Below are 6,161 nucleotides of genomic sequence, written 5' to 3'. Positions count from 1 at the left end.
TGCACACATACATACCAACTCTCCATGACATCTCCTGCTTGCTTCTCTTCTGGCCCTTGTCCGCAACTGTTGGTGGCTTCACTTAGTTGTTTGCCTGAGAAACACCTGTGTCTCCTCCCTAATTAGCATGCTAACTCCTGGGGTGGGGCCCTAGCCTGTCCCCTTCACCCCCGACCGCATGGCTGGCACACGGTGGCATACTCAATACTTGTGGGATGAATATGCTTTTATAATAATTCTCAAAGTAGGCAGACCAAAACTCAATTTAATGACCCAGTCCAAGCAGCACATAGAACGTGTTCTGAAATTAAAAGATTCACAAGGTGACCCAGCCTCACCATAGCACCCAGAGAGGCCAGGACTCCTGCAAGGCAAGGCTCTTGTTTGCCTTGAAATCCCATCTATTTGGTAGAGGGAGGCTTCAGTCTGATTCCGAGCTTCCTAATAATCCACAGAAGAAGAAAGTGCAGCTGTAAATACCCATAAGACAAAGCAAACAGGGGTCCGAGGGGAAACAAATGATTTCTGATCCTCAGATTGGAGAGAAGCTTCTTCTGAGGCCAGAGGAGATCTTGCTCCATGTGCAAGTGAGGAAGTGGCTGCTGGCCCACAGGTATGTGCCCTTCTCCAAGCTGATGCAGCCTCCCGGAGGCAGGTGCAGGGCTTAGGGAGAAGAGCTGGGGCTGGATTTCAGTCCTCACCTGCCTCCTGAGGCACGTGCTCTGTGTGTGTCCTACAGCTGCCCAGGGCGGCCTTGCTGAAGAGATGCAAGCAATTCTTCCCTCCAAAAGCCCCTCCTGTGAAAATGAAATCCAGTATAATCATCCTCATCCCACAGGATGTGGTCCTGCCTCCCAGATCTCAGTCCCCTAGTAGATGCCACCACATCTACTGTCGCCAACTCCAGGTGCCACCAACTCCACTACCAGGTATTATTTCAGTAGGACAAATGATGGAGACACTGGATTTCTCTTAAGAAAAGTATGACAGATTTTATTTTAGGTAAATAAGTACACTGACTATTCTGGAAAAAAAGAGAAAAAAACTGAACTTCCTTTTGTTCGCTATTACTTCCTACCCGACATGAACTGAATGTTTGTATTCTCCCCAAATCCAAATGCTGAAGCCCCAACCCCAAATCTAGCTGTATTTGAAGATAGGGGCTTTAGGAAGATAACTGAGGCTAAGTGAGGCCATAAGTTTGGGCTCTGATCCAACAGGACTAGAGGTCCTTATAAGAAGAGGCAGGAGAGAGCCTCCTTCTCTCTGCCATGAAGGTGCTTATGCCTGAAGGTGCTTTCCTCATTTCCTATCTGTGTCTTCTCAATGGTCATATTCCTAGTCCAGTCTTCCCTAGTTATTCAGCATAAGCAACCCACAAACCCCTCCTGGGACACACACCACACATGCTGCACGCCCTCTCTGCCTTACTTTATTTTTCTCCATAGCCATTCACAGTACCAGACTGACTACTTGCTTATTGATTTATCTGCCTCTCCCTAAAACCTAAGCTTCACAAGGGCCAGAATTTCTTTCTTCTTTCTTATATCTCCAACAATTTCAGTAGTGCCTGGGACATAACAGACACTCAATAAGTATTTCTTCAGTGAATGAAAAATGTGAGTGATTATAAGGTAACAATAATAGCAACATTTGTTCAGTAATGAACTAAGCTTCTTACATGCATTATTTATGTGTATGCTGGGCATTAATCTAAGCCCCTCACACACTAGGAATATAACTTTAAATATATTATCTCACAATAACCACTTGAAGTAGGATCTATTACTCCCATTTCACAGGTAAGAAGATAGAGGCTCTTTGAGAAAATCATCTGCACAAGCCCAAAGGAATAGCAAGTGAAGTTGGTCAGGATCTGAACGCAGGTTGACCTGATTTCAAAGCCCATGTTCAGGCTATAGAAATAGCTCAGTGGTAGAGCATGTGCCTAGCATGCTCAAAGCCCTGGGTTACATCTCCAGCACCACAAAATACAAAATGAAATCCATTAAAAGCCCATGTTCTTAACCATTCTGTATGTATGCTCATACAGATTTCAAAATTGGTATGGAAACTAAATATATGTAAATTAAACTTTAACTGAAATATACCAAGAGTATTTACTATTCAAAGGGAACTTGCAATGAATTCTGGATGTATATATTTGTTAAGAAACAAATAATAATGCATTTTATTGAAACAGCCCTCTAATGTATCTATTTGTAAACAATACATTAGCTTTATTTAAAACCATAAACCACCATGATTCAAAAACCATTTTTATGTAGCTTGATTATAAAATGTATGACATTTTTAAAGGAAATTGACCCTAAATAGGTCTTGCTCAAGCTAATATCTAAATGGATTTGTCCCCCCAAATCATTACTGCACAGAGAAGGAAGGGAAGCAGACATTACAAGTTTGTGCAAAAACCCATCTGGGATTACATTTCTGCAAAAAAGACACATAAAGACCTCACATGATGTTGGAAAGGTCAAAATGAAGATTTTTGTTATTGTCAAAAAATCATCATCATTATGTTCCTTTAAATATAAGCAGAAAAATCACATTTTCCCCAGGCAGCTCACCATTTTATCATATCATTTAAAATCATTGTGATTGAAAGCACAGAATAGTACAGGGCTTACTAACTTCACTGATGCTCCTGGTTGAATCACTGGACTCAAAGAGTAATCATGCACTATATATTTTTAAGATATATGCTTTTCTTATTTTCAAATGAGGAAACACACCATAAAGGGGTCGAGAGTTGGCTGAGCATGGGGACTTGAAGCCATTCTATATGACTCTTGACTAAATTTGAGTAACACTCAGAATTGATTCTTTTAAAAATCCCTCCTATTCTTCAGCACCCATTTCATGCTATACAAAAAAGAAAAAAATAAAGAATGAAAAATTACTCAACTGAATCCTGTATTATTTTACTTACCTCATTTGGGGTAATTCATACAGCAGAAACAGCATTCAATTGACTTATGCCCCAAAAGTATTTTCATTGCTGTTAATAAAGAAAAACTACCATAAAATAAATAAATAAAAGTTCCTATGGTCAATAAAAGAAAACTATAAACCAAGAAGTTTCAATTTACTAAGTGTCTTTGTAGGAAGATTTCTCAGGGCCTTTAATATGCCAACAGTGGGGAGGAACGGATGGGGAAAAGATGATCAAGAAGTTATAACTGAATAGAAACAGTAAGTTCTGGTGTGCTATTGCACAGTAGGGTGACTATCAATAATTGTTAGTCAGCTGTCAAACATTGTAACAAAATACCTTAGATAAACAACTTTAAAAGAGGAAATATTTATTTTTAGCTCACAGTTTTGGAGATTTCAATCCATGACTGGTTGGCTCTGTTGTTTGGGGGCAAAGTAGAACATCATTGCAGGAAATGTGTTATGAAACAACGCTGTTCATTTCAGAGCACTTAGGAAACAGAAAGAGAGGAGAAAGGGCTGGAGTCCCCATAGCCCTTCAAGGATACTCTCCCAATGACCTAACTTCCTCTCGCTAAGCCCCACCTCCTAAAGGTTCCACCACCTCCCAATAGTGCCACAGGCTGGGGACAAGCCTTTAACCTATGGGCCTTTAGGGGACATTTCAGATTCAAATTACAGTAATAATGAGAATGTACCTTACATTTCAAAAACCTAGAAGAAATTATTTTGAAAGTTTCCATCATAAAGAAATGCTGAACATTTGAGGAGATAGATATGTTTAACCTGATTTAAACTTTACACCATGTATACCTATATGCAAGCATCATATGCTAACTAACTCCTTATTGTGCACGATTTTTGTTGTTCTTATGTACCTTAAACGGAAATATAAATTTTAAAAAAACAAAGAGAAGAGAAAAAAATGCAAGTAGGCAACTCAAGTCCCCAGGTCAAGGGCACTGACACTTTTTCTCATATGCATTTGACCACAGGACGCTTGTTTCAGTCAACTTTTTTAGTGCTGTGACTACAAGATCCAGTCAGAACAACTGTAGAGGAGGAAAAGTGTATTTGAGGGCTCATAAGGCCCAATCCATAGAAGGCCAGCTCCATTCCTCGGGCCTCAAGGTGAGACTGAACATCATGGTAGGAGAGTGTAGCAGAGGGAAGCAGCTCACAGGATGATCAGAAAGCAAAGGGAGACTCCACTCTCCGGATGCAAAATGTATACCCCATAGCCAAGCACCCAGTGAACCACTTCCTCCAGCCACACCCTACCTGCCCCCAGTTAATCCAATCAAGGATTAATTTACTGATTGTGTTAAAACTATAACCCAATTATCTCTTCTCCAAACCTCTTGCCTTGTCTCATACGTGAGATTTTGGGGAACACCACATCTAAACCAGAACAATGCTTTCTCTTGGAGCCTAAAGGTTTTCCCATTCTGAGCTGATTCAAGAAAATTTCAATTTGTTCTGAGGGAAAGGGGTTAATTTGTGACCTCAAAAAGATATGTTGAATCTTAACCTCTGGTACCCATGAATGTGAACCTCATTTGGAAACAGGGTCTTTGCAAATGTGATCAAGTGAAGATGAGCCATTAGGGTAGACCCTTAATCCAACATGTCTCGTGTCCCTTATAAGAAGAGGAAGAGCTGCATGAAGACAAAGACTCCAAGAAAGTGCCATGGGACAACAGAGGCACAGATCACAGTGATAGCACCGCAAGCCAAGGATCAACAGCCACCAACAGAACCCTCCCCAGAGTCTCAGAGGGAGCATGATCCTGCCAACACCTTGATTTTGAACTTCTGGCCTCTGGAAGTTCAGAATAAATTTCTGCTATTCTGAGTCACCTACTTTGCAGAGCTTTCTATGACAGCACTTGCAAATCAACGCAAATGAATGACTAATTCAGGAATAGACACAGCACGACACAGTTGTGCACCAGGCAACACCAGCAACAAGTGAGGAGGAAAGGAGGTGGGACATAAGGAAGTGTCAAAAAAGGCTGCAGGGCTTAAGAGAGGAGCTCTGGCCCTTGGGGTGGTCAGAGATGGCTTCAAAGAGGAAATGAAAGAGGAGGGGGGGGTGGGGGGCAGTAATTACGCAACTCTTCTGGATTATTTGGAGCAGTTAAAAACACACATGTAACTCAACAGAGCAGAATAGACTGACACTCCCTTCTGAGAGTTTTCTTTTCCAGGCAGCTCAGTGATTATCCATCTGCCTTAAAGGCATCAGTAAAACTCAGCAATCTCTCCTAGACACTCAGAATGAGTTTGGGGGAATACGTGTATTTTCTCATTTTTGTGAGCTTTGGTTTTCTGGGTCAGCTTGCATGTCATTAAAGGGACATCTCAAAAAGAACAGCTAAGCAATTAATCATTCTACATAAACTCCATTTTGTAATCCTCCTGTTTCAATAGGAAGACTCAAAATAAGAAAAATATCTCTGAAACTTTGAAGTGAAAAAAAAAAAACCTCCATTGAATAAAATAGCAGTTAAGGGTTTATGTGGGGGAAGGGAAAGGAATCCGGAGCACCTTAACTTTTAGCATGAAATGCATCTGTTAAATAGACCTACTAATGGTGTTATTGCAGCTAAAAACACCGACTTGAAAATGTTGTGTACATTATTACTGTCATTATCCACCAACTGTAAGAATGCTATGTTAAAACTAACTCAAAACACCTCGGGAAAGGTAATTGCTACTAATGGATCTGAAGTGTGCAAAATTGGACATCATTACCCTGTCCTCACATTGCGGGGCTGGGGAAGCAGCTCGAGATGCAGCTAGTAGGCTCATTCGTCTTTCAATCAGGGCTGAGGTTTGAGGAAAGGGCCAGACTCACTTTCATTCTACAGCTCAGGGAAATTCCACTCTGCAGAATATTACAGGCAAGTGTTTACGAGGCAAAGCCAAGGGCAGGAGATAGAGTTTCAGTACCACTCCATCAACTTTCCCAAGTCCATTGTGCTGTGGGGGAGGGGACTGGAGCTGGGATAGAATCTCCCAACCCTGCACATCTCCTTCCAGGAGCCAATTTCTCAGATCAATTGCCACCAAATGAGTTAAGTCTTGCTGACCCTGAAAATAAAAAAAAGTAACCCAGAATCAAAGGGTTATAAAAAGGCAAACAGGTCATCTTGAGGCCTTCTCTTGCACACAGAAGAGAGCAGCTGAGCCCATTACCTGGG

At 41.3% G+C, this 6,161-nt stretch overlaps 1 long non-coding RNA gene across 1 annotated transcript; it reads right to left on the bottom strand.

Annotated features, from left to right (window-relative positions):
* Window positions 1-245: 245 nt before the first annotated feature.
* On the bottom strand, window positions 246-3,188 carry LOC144367020 (uncharacterized). The gene is made up of 2 exons (XR_013426229.1): window positions 2,951-3,188; window positions 246-797 (listed from the first exon to the last, which is right to left on the bottom strand). It is a non-coding gene; the product is annotated as an uncharacterized LOC144367020 (long non-coding RNA).
* Between the last annotated feature and the right edge of the window lie 2,973 nt (window positions 3,189-6,161).

This window comes from Ictidomys tridecemlineatus, chromosome 10 (genome assembly GCF_052094955.1).
Source record: "Ictidomys tridecemlineatus isolate mIctTri1 chromosome 10, mIctTri1.hap1, whole genome shotgun sequence".
NCBI classification, from domain to species: Eukaryota; Metazoa; Chordata; class Mammalia; order Rodentia; family Sciuridae; genus Ictidomys; species Ictidomys tridecemlineatus.
This window is presented reverse-complemented; position numbering and strand designations above follow the sequence as displayed.